Source organism: Capsicum annuum, chromosome 10 (assembly GCF_002878395.1).
Source record: "Capsicum annuum cultivar UCD-10X-F1 chromosome 10, UCD10Xv1.1, whole genome shotgun sequence".
NCBI classification, from domain to species: Eukaryota; Viridiplantae; Streptophyta; class Magnoliopsida; order Solanales; family Solanaceae; genus Capsicum; species Capsicum annuum.
Genome location: NC_061120.1, coordinates 186,366,931 through 186,377,009, shown reverse-complemented (window position 1 = coordinate 186,377,009; position 10,079 = coordinate 186,366,931).

Here is a 10,079-nt window from a genome sequence, read left to right as displayed (position 1 = left end):
ATCTCTTACGTTTAATTTTTATTTATTGTATTAATAAAAATTAAACGTAAGAGATGGAACGACAATACCAAATTTTGAAAGTATCCGAAGGTTGCGACTTTAGAAACTTTCACTCGTACTTTGTAAACGCAAAATTAAAAAATTAAAGTGAGAACTTTAGGAAATTAAATATATTGAATATTTGAGAATTGAGAATTGAGATTTGAGAGAGAATGAGATTTGAGAGAGTGAAAAATTGTGAGAAAAATGATTTGGAGGTGTAGGGTATTTATAGAATTTTTTTTTGGGATTAAAAAATTATTTTAAAAGTAATTTTTTTTTAATTAATGGGCCCAAACTAGCCGTTTGGACCCAAAAACGGCTATATAGCCATTGGACCAACGGTTAGTTTGGCCATAATTCAAAAAAAAAAAAATTAATCCGGGCCTACTCCGGACCGGGTTAACCGGGCCCAAATAAAAAAAATTGACCCGGTACCCTAAAGCCCTTGGGCTTATCGGGCCGGGTCAACCCGGGTCGATTTCTTTAGGTGGGTCAGGTTATCCTGGCCCACTTAACACCCTTAGCTTGGATCGAAGATTGAGGAACCGATTCATGCCAACTGCTTCAGTAAATATATCTGCAAGTTGATTTTGAGATGAAACATAGCGAACCACTAACGATTGATCTTCAACCATCTCTCGTACAAAATGATAATCAAGATGAATATACTTTGACCATTGATGAATGATAGGATTTTAAGATAAAAACTGTGCACTAAGATTATCACAAAGGACAATAGGAGGTGCAGTGAGAGGATCACGTAGCTCACTGAGCAGTTGTTGAACCCAAGTTAATTCAGTAGTTGCAAAAACTAAAGCACGATACTCAGTTTCAGAGCTTGAGTGGGATGTAACCTTTTGTTATCGAGAAGACTAACTGATTAGGTTACCTTCATAAAATAGTGCAAAACCATATAGAGAGCACTATTATCAAGTTCAGATATCCAACCAGTATCCAAAAAGCCCACAAGGCTAGAATCAGAGATAGGTTGTAGTAAGAGGCCATCATGGATGGATCCTTTTAGATATCGAAGTATGCGTTTGACAACTGACCATTGAGCAATGGTGGGTCCTTGCATAAATTGGCATACTTGGCATAGGATATTTCTGACCTAGTGATAGTAACATATTGAAGTGCACCAACAACACTACGGTATAAACAAAGCATCGGCTAGGGGATCACCAGAAATGGATCACCAGAAAAAGTAAGTCTTCGATCCAAGTTCAGCTGGCACTATAAGAAAAATGTTAATTACATGGATATTTTCTTGAGGATTATATATAAAAATTCGCACGTAATTAAGTTTCTTGTGAATTTACTTATCAAAAGAAATCCGATGATAAAACCTTCGTAGATAATTATTACTTGCGGATTTCAATATCTCCAAGTAATTTACCTGGGGATTTAAATTCTGCAAAAATTTTGGTTGAAAAATAAAATTCACATGAATTTTTTCACGAGTAAAACCGCATGAAATATTCCTCTGATAAAATTATTATTTTCCAAAATACCCATACAAATTTCTTACTCCCACAATTGGCAACATCCTCACCTGCGCCATACACATCCCTTAGAAAAGCCTGCCCACCTACCCTCATGGTTGAAACTACTCGAAGTACTCGAAGCCAATTCAATCTAATACCTTCCACATTCAATTATAAATGCCAACTTCTTCACATCTTCATCCGATGTGGTACAAAGATACCAATAAAATCCACAACTTCGCTAATTTAAACAATGTTCTACTCTCTCATTTTCTTTTTAATTGTCATTCTTATTAAAAACAAATATTGCATATTCTTATCATTTTAGAAAATCAAGATATTATTAATTATTTATTCACACTTTTAACCCCTAGTCATAAAAATAAAGAAATATTAATATAAAGTAAAAGAGAGAAATATTAAATAGAGATGAATAGTAAATAAGAGTAATTTAGTCAAATTATCCTCTGAATTATATCTTTCTTAAAGGGCATACAAATAAAAAATGTGACAAATATTTACTAACAGAGGGATTAATATTCATACATTTCCAACTTTTTTTAAGATTAACAAAAATAAATACCCATATAGTATACTTCATGTATTTTAAATTAAATCACCAACACCTTACGTATTATGAAAATTCTATGTTATACACTTCCTAAGATAATATTAATAAATAAGTATATACTATTTTAAAAAAATAAAATTGTAAATAGTTTTTTTTTGTTTATTTATATGAATTTTAAAGAAATTAAAATATTTTAGATGAATTTTTTATCCATGTTGTTTGTCAAAAAAGAGTTTTTTTTTTTTTTTTAGAATATGTTGTCGTTTACAATTCTTAATTATAAATGCACACAAATTACTTACAAGATGACTAAAATTTTATATATTTGAGAAAATATTTTTATTTTTCAACACTCTAAATATCATGTTATTATTCCTATTTTCTAAAAGTATCTAAACCTCAAATACAATAGAAATCCTCTATAAACAAAACATTATCTTGCTAAGTAAAATGGATGATAACTTTGAAACGAGAAACATAAACCAACCAAAATAAAAATAAGAAACTTTTATATAAAATTGCTATAAAAAATTGAGAATACAAATAATTTATAAGTTTAAAGTGCAACAAAGTTATTATCAATAGTTGATATATCTTAAAAAGGTATTGTAATATTTATAATTTTAAATTATCTTTAAATGATAAACATACTCAATTACATATATTATTTACAAATAAATATCATTTGATTACTTAATATAAATAAATTATATCATTTTTAATATTTATAAAAAGAAATATACAAATTTGATATACAGGTAAAATTATAGAAATAAAATTTTCAAGTAGTATATTGCCAAGTATATCTCCAAAAGAATCTCAATTAAACTTGAAATAACAAAGTTCCCATGTAAATCTTCAAGTAAGAAGGTTCACAAGTAAATCCTCAAGAAACAAATTCCTAACAAAATTAGAAGAACTTGAATTCCCACGTAATATCGCATAAAGAAATATTCCTAGGTAAATGCTCAATTAAGTATCCCTAGGTAAATCGGCAAGTTAATTTACCTTGGGATTTTCGTGCGAAATAACAAAAAAATAGTTTTTGTTTATTACTTGCGAATTTACCCGGGAAAATGGTACTTGCAGATTCGTTTCCCCAAATAATTTTTTAAGTAATAATTTTGTGAAAATGGTGCCAAATTTTCCTACCAGTTTTGTTGGGGAAATATTTTCCACATGTAAAAAGTTGTAGAATTTAGAATTTTTATATTTCTGCATGAAAATTCATAGAAAATTTCTGCGAAAAAGTTCTCCAAGTAAAACCCCCAGGTAATTTATATTACTCACTGAGCAGTTGTTGAATCCAAGTTAATTCAATAGTTGTAAAAACTAAAGCACGATACTCAGCTTCAGTGCTTGAGTGGGATACAACCTTTTATTTTCGAGAAGACCAACTGATCAGGTTACCTCCATAAAATAGTGCAAAACCATGCTGGGAGCGACTATCATCAAGTTCAGATATCCAACCAGCATCCGAAAAGGCACAAGGCTAGAATCAGAGATAGGTTGTAGTAAGAGGCCATCATGGATGGATAATTTTAGATGTCGAAGTAGGCATTTGACAGCTGACCATTGAGCAGTGGTGGGTGCTTGCATAAATTGACATACTTGATTGACTGCATAGAATATTTCTGGCGTAGTGATAGTAACATATTGAAGTGCACCAACAATACTACGGTATAAACAAACACCAGCTAGGGGATCACTAGAAATGGATCACCAAAAAGAGTAAGTCTTGATCCAGGTTCAGTTGGACTAGAGATAGGCTTTGCATCAACCATGTTAGTTCGACGAAGTAAGTCATGAATGTACTTGCCTTGAGATAAAATGATACCATTTGATGTTGCAGATACTTCAATACCAAGAAAATAATTTAAGGAACCAAGATCTTTGAGAAAAAACTGTTGATCAAGAGAATGAATAAATATAGAGATGAAATCACTATCTTGACTAGTTAAAATAAGGTTATCCACATAGACAAAAACATATGTTGTGTGCTTGGAAGTTTACTGCACAAAAAGAGAAGAGTTAGATAAACAAGAGCAAAAGCCAACACCCAGGAGAAAAACCTTTAACTTATTGAACCAAGTGCGTGGCGCTTGTTTGAGGCCATACAAGGCCTTGTTTAATTTGCATACAAAATGTGGCTGATGAGGATCAACAAATACCTTTGGTTGCTCCATAAACACTTGTTTAGACAGATTACCATTTAAGAATGCATTATCAATGTCAAATTATCGAATGGGCCACTTATTTATCACAGCTAAAGACAGAATAAGCCGAATGGTTGTGGGCTTAACAACGGGACTGAAAGTATCAAAGTGATCAAAACCCTTTTCTTGTTGAAAACCTTTCGCTACAAGGAGAGCTTTGTGACGTTCAATAGACCCATCAACTTTTCTCTTAACCCTGTATACCTATTTACAATTAATAATGTTCGAATTACGCGGTGGTGGAACTAATGTCCAAGTCTTATTTCACATAAGGGCTAAAAATTTTGTCTGCATAGCATGATACCATTTAGGATATTTGGAGGCTTGATATTCTGATGTAGGTTCTAGAATATGAGAGGGATTAGGGGGAAGAGAATGCCGAGATGTTATAAGAGCTTTTGGTGTTAAGGAATTAGTTTTACTTTGAACAACCATGTGATGATGAGAGGTGTCAGAGGGGAGAAAATAGGAGAGGTTGAGGTCGGGTAAGAAGAACCAGATGGTATCAGGTGTTTCGATGGGTTAATGGTTGGTATATGCTTTGTTTATGGATATTCTTGAGGGGATACAATAGAGGGTATGTGTGTATGATTAGTGTGCTCAGATGAGCAGATAGGTGATGCAACTGGAGGACTTGATGGTGACCTTAACGCAAGAGAATGTGAACGCATTGGACGTTGAGAAGCTTGATTGAGTAAAGAGAAAGAATAGTTGCTAAAATGTGATGATGAGGAGGATGGCTTTGTGATCGGCAATATGGAGGAATATGGGAAAGTATTTTCATCAAATACAACATGACGAGTAATATAACTTTGAGAAGACGCGATATGGTAACAAAGGTAACCTTTGTGACGAGAACTATACCCTATAAAGAACGTAAGTGTAGATTTTTGTTCTGCTGATTGCAGCTCTTTATATATGAATTTTGTACATGTTGAAGATAAATCTTATCTAACACCTATTCTACAGGAAGGGTAATCTTTTTGTTACAGAAAAAGCTACAATAATTTGAATTCAAAATAAACTCTAATATCATACCAGTAACTATCTTCTGTTTCATGTCTACTATCCTTTTCTTAAGATCTTTGCCTTCTTTACTCAACATGAGTTTTCTTACTGTTTTCTCTATTACTTTTCTCTCGATCACATCTAATTCGAACCCAACCTTATATATTTGGCTCAGAGACCTCGCATTCACTGGGCGATCTGCTAGAAATGACCTGCATATCAAAGGGACTTCTTCACAAATACTTTTTAAGTGTAGAATTCCATTCATAATGACTAAAAAAACATGCTACTGCCGGATGTGCACAAGAACCTATTTTTGTAGAGCCCATTTCACTATTCGGCCTCTTTCTCCTACCATTTTCTCAAAACCATCAGGCAGTTGCCTCACTATTACTAATTTATGAATATTGTCGCTCACTATTACTAAAATCACCTACAATAACCAGATAGGAAAAAGAAATAGAGAAAGAGAAAACAAAAATAAAGAAGAGAAGATGAGATAATTTATAACGAATTATTCATTACACGTGACATTTTTTAATATAATTTTTTTTCACTCACACGCGTCTCTTACGTGATAACACAAATGGTCTGAAAAATTGGTCAAAAGGGGTATTTAAAATGGTCTTAACTAGTTTTGTGGGTAATAGAATCCCAACAAATTTTAAGTGTCTCTTTAAAAATTCGAGATAATTTCGGTGGTGTCTTTATGTCTTTCAACAAACTAATTAAAGTGAGAAAGCAGCTGACAAGTCAAGTACGCAGGCTGCTATATTGCTTCAGCATTTGTCCCATGGCCTTGACATAACCACCAACATTTTAAGTAAAATCTACTTCTCATATTATTCTTCCTTTTGTGATTAACCACTTACTATCTCACTAAGCTAGGAAGTAACAAGAGTGCTATTCTTCTAAATTTAAAACTCTATGACACACTTGCTCGCTGTATAGTTTGAGCTCATGATTGCCCCAACAACAGGCATTGGCGGAGCAATTATGACAAGGCAGAAATGAAGTCTACCAATTCATTCGGATTCATATGTGACGAACTATCAGTCTGCATACCAGCAACTATGTTTTGTTTCATGTATACTATTCTTTTCTTCAGATCTTTTCCTTCTTTACTCAACATGAGTTTTCTTACTGTTTTCTCTATAACTTTTCTCTCGATCACCTCCAATTCGAACCCAACCTTATATATTTGGCTAATATACCTTGCGTTCACTGGTTGGTCTGCTAGAAATGGCCTGCACATCAGAGGGACTTCTTCCAAAATACTTTCAAACATAGAATTCCAACCACAATGAGTGAAAAAGTATGCTACCACAGGATGTGCAAGCACCTATTTTTGTGGCGCTCATTTCACTATCTGTCCTTTTTCTCCTACCATTTTCTCAAATCCATCAGGCAGTGCCTCAGCACATTGAAAGCCAGAGACAGAGCCAGGTCTAATAACCCATAAGAATGACTGATCAGTATTGGCTAATCCCCAAGCAGTCTCAATTAGCTCCGTGTCATCAATCCTCACTAGGCTACATAAACTGACATAGAGAACAGAGTTAGGAGCTTGTTGTTTCCAACATAATTTAATTCGTGGAAAATAAACTTCAACGACAAATAAAAATATGAAGAAACAATAATTTTTATTAATAAACAATGGGGGTACAAATATGTTCCTCCCTTGATTCTTCTCTCATGATTTTCTCCATAATTCGAGGGTTGTCAGTGACATATTTCTTGAGAGTAGATTTGATATGAATTTCTTCGTAATTCAAGGGCCGTTAGTGGCGTATTTCTCGAACGTAGGAGTATTTGGATTTGATCTCCATGAAAGGAGGTTTGGTGGATCTTCTTGATTTATTTGTTTATCAAGAAGAAAAGGTTTTGATCTATAAATATCCCATGAATTTATTGAAAATTTGAAGATTGTTGATCTCTTTGTGAATATCCCGTGAATTTGTGGGATACTGGAGATGCCTCTTTAAAAGGATATTTACCCTTTTATATAGGCATAATTTAGGGTTTAGATTGACTATCATCAAGCTAGATTTAGGATAAAGTAGCCCTCAAGAACTCTAACTAAAATTGAACTTTTTTTGTAGAGTCCACAAAATTTTAATGTCTACAAATGCCTCATGCTTCAAGGCTTGTCGGAGTGTAGACTTGATGAAACTCAAAAACGAGTCTTGAAGTACCGCTTCCATCTTTATGATCCTGCGGCTAATATTTGATTTATGAGAGAAGAGATGAAGGGCAGATTTGGCCCCACTGGGCGTGCCAATTTATTTGCAATAAATTTTACAGTGATGAATAATAAATTACAATCACAAATAAAACATGAAGAAACAAGAACATTTTATTAATTTTAGGGTTTGCTAGATTTAGGGTAAAGTAGCCCCCAAGAACTCTAATTAAAATTGAAATTTTTTTGTAGAGTCCACAAAATTTCAATGTCTACACTTGTTTATCGAGCCACTCGATGCAGCTGTTGTCTTCTTCTAGTATGCTAGTCGACACGGTCATAGGTGCCATTTTGTGAAGAGGACCTATTGGAAAGAAGGGCACCTTGTAATATTCTTGAAGGCGTAACAACAATGAATTCTCCAAGTCTTGCATCGTGTTACAAATAGTCACGACGGATGATCCTATATCGCTCATTGCTCTACAGAAGTATAGTATCAGTTCTGGAACTAAATTATCGATGATAGGAAATGGTACGTCCTTGAATCTGAGGGGATGAAGCTTCGGTAACGGATCCAGCAGCTGAGAATCTGGAATTGCAGTGAGTAATCAATGTGGACTTAGTGAAAGATATTGGTTGATTTCTCACATCGTCACTCAACTAATACTCATTATTTCAGAAAGTAGCCCTCCTTCTTGATTCTAATTTTTTTGAATAATGAAAGATGGAACATAACGAAAGAAAAATATTAAAGTCCATACCACAATTAGTGGAGAATATATCTTAGTCATGTTAATATGTTTACTTTAGACCTTATTATTTCTAGGAGAACTTTGGCCCTATTACTTCTAGTACTTACAATTATTTTTATATCATATATTGTTGTCCTGAGATGATGACTATGAACGGCAAACAAGCGTAGTTGTTATGGTATTGAATTTGAAATAATTTTTCAATTAAATCATGCAACAGATGTTGTGTCTGCTTTCATCATACCTTCAAAAGGAAAATATTTTTCTGTTTGCTGAAGAATGGTGATCATAGAGTGCAAATATGCAGCACTGAAAGTACGAATAACAATACTGGAAAGCCTCAACTGAGTAGCTACATCATCAACGAAGAATAAGACATTGTCATAAATGATACAAGCAAGCTGATCACCTTGCAAATCCTTTTCTTGTTCCATCATCCCAATGAGGTAATTTCTCAAAGGCGCCTTGCAGTTCTCGTTCATACAATATATATTCTCTAAACTCGGGGCTGATTTGTCAATTCCCTGTAATCCGTCATCCATAGAATGGAAGACGGATTCAGGATGGTTGGAATAATTAGGAGCATCCCTGTAATACTTCCAAGTTGCAACATTGGTGTTAAATGCCCCTGGAATGGGTATGACACTAGTACTATACACTATTTTCTTTCTATTTTCATCCTTGCTATCTTTGAATTTCTTTTCTATTCAAGAGTTTGTTAGTGTACTTTCAAGGAAGTTTATATATAGTTCTTAAAGTTTGGAACTCTGAGGAGCAGGGGCAGATCTAGCAAAGTACTGAATTAAGGTGAACCTATAATTTTTGCTCTTCCGAAATACTTAAAAAATTTTAACTGCAAATTCAGTTATTATTACTCCCTCCAAACCACTTTACTTGTCACAATTTTTGTTTACAAGCCCTTTGAGAAATTATATGTTTTAACTATCATACCTTATTTATTATCTTTAATCATTTAAAATGTTAATTTCTCCTCAATAAATATCTCTCTTTAATCTCTTTCCAATAAATAAAAAAAAGTTAATCTAAGCAATCACAGTTGGATTATATGTATATATTCTTCACCTAGGTTTTGAATGCTAATTATTTAAATTTATTATTTTCAAGAATAATTATTACTAATGGCAAAATGAGAAAGAATATACTTAGTTATATCTCGATTTTTTAAATTACAACTATTTTGTACCTTCATTTTTAGTAAGGACGACAACTAAAAGCTATTTAGGGAGAGTATATACAACAATAACACACATACCTAGTGTAATCATGGTAGGATACATACATACATTAATCCTACATTAAAGGTAGAGAAATTCTTCTGATCGATCCCTGGCTCAAAAATATATATTAACCTAAGATAGTTACAAAAGCTATAAATTTTAAATTCATAATCCGGCAGTGCTGCCGAGCACTATGGAATAGTCTGCTGCTACACAAAAGGGAGTGTAATCCTAGACTAATGACTTCTTTTGGACCTTAAGTAAGGAGAGATACTAGAAGATGCCTCGAACTTGACAATGATATTGTTTGTCTTATATGTATGTCTTCTAGTTCAATAATTCACCGGCTAGAAAATCGTCTCAAGAAAAGTTGATCTCCTTAGACTTAATGTGGATGTTTTAACATGTATTTTTTTTCTTCCTATTAACATTTGCTATATGTTTTTTTTTGTATGTGTGTGCAGGGGTGGAGCCAAAGAGGCAGGAAAAATTTGACAGTTTAGTTTTTTTGTTGGTGAGGATTTAATTTTTCATCATATAATTTGTTATCTTCAATGTTTTCGGGTACAAGAATTTGTATTTAGGC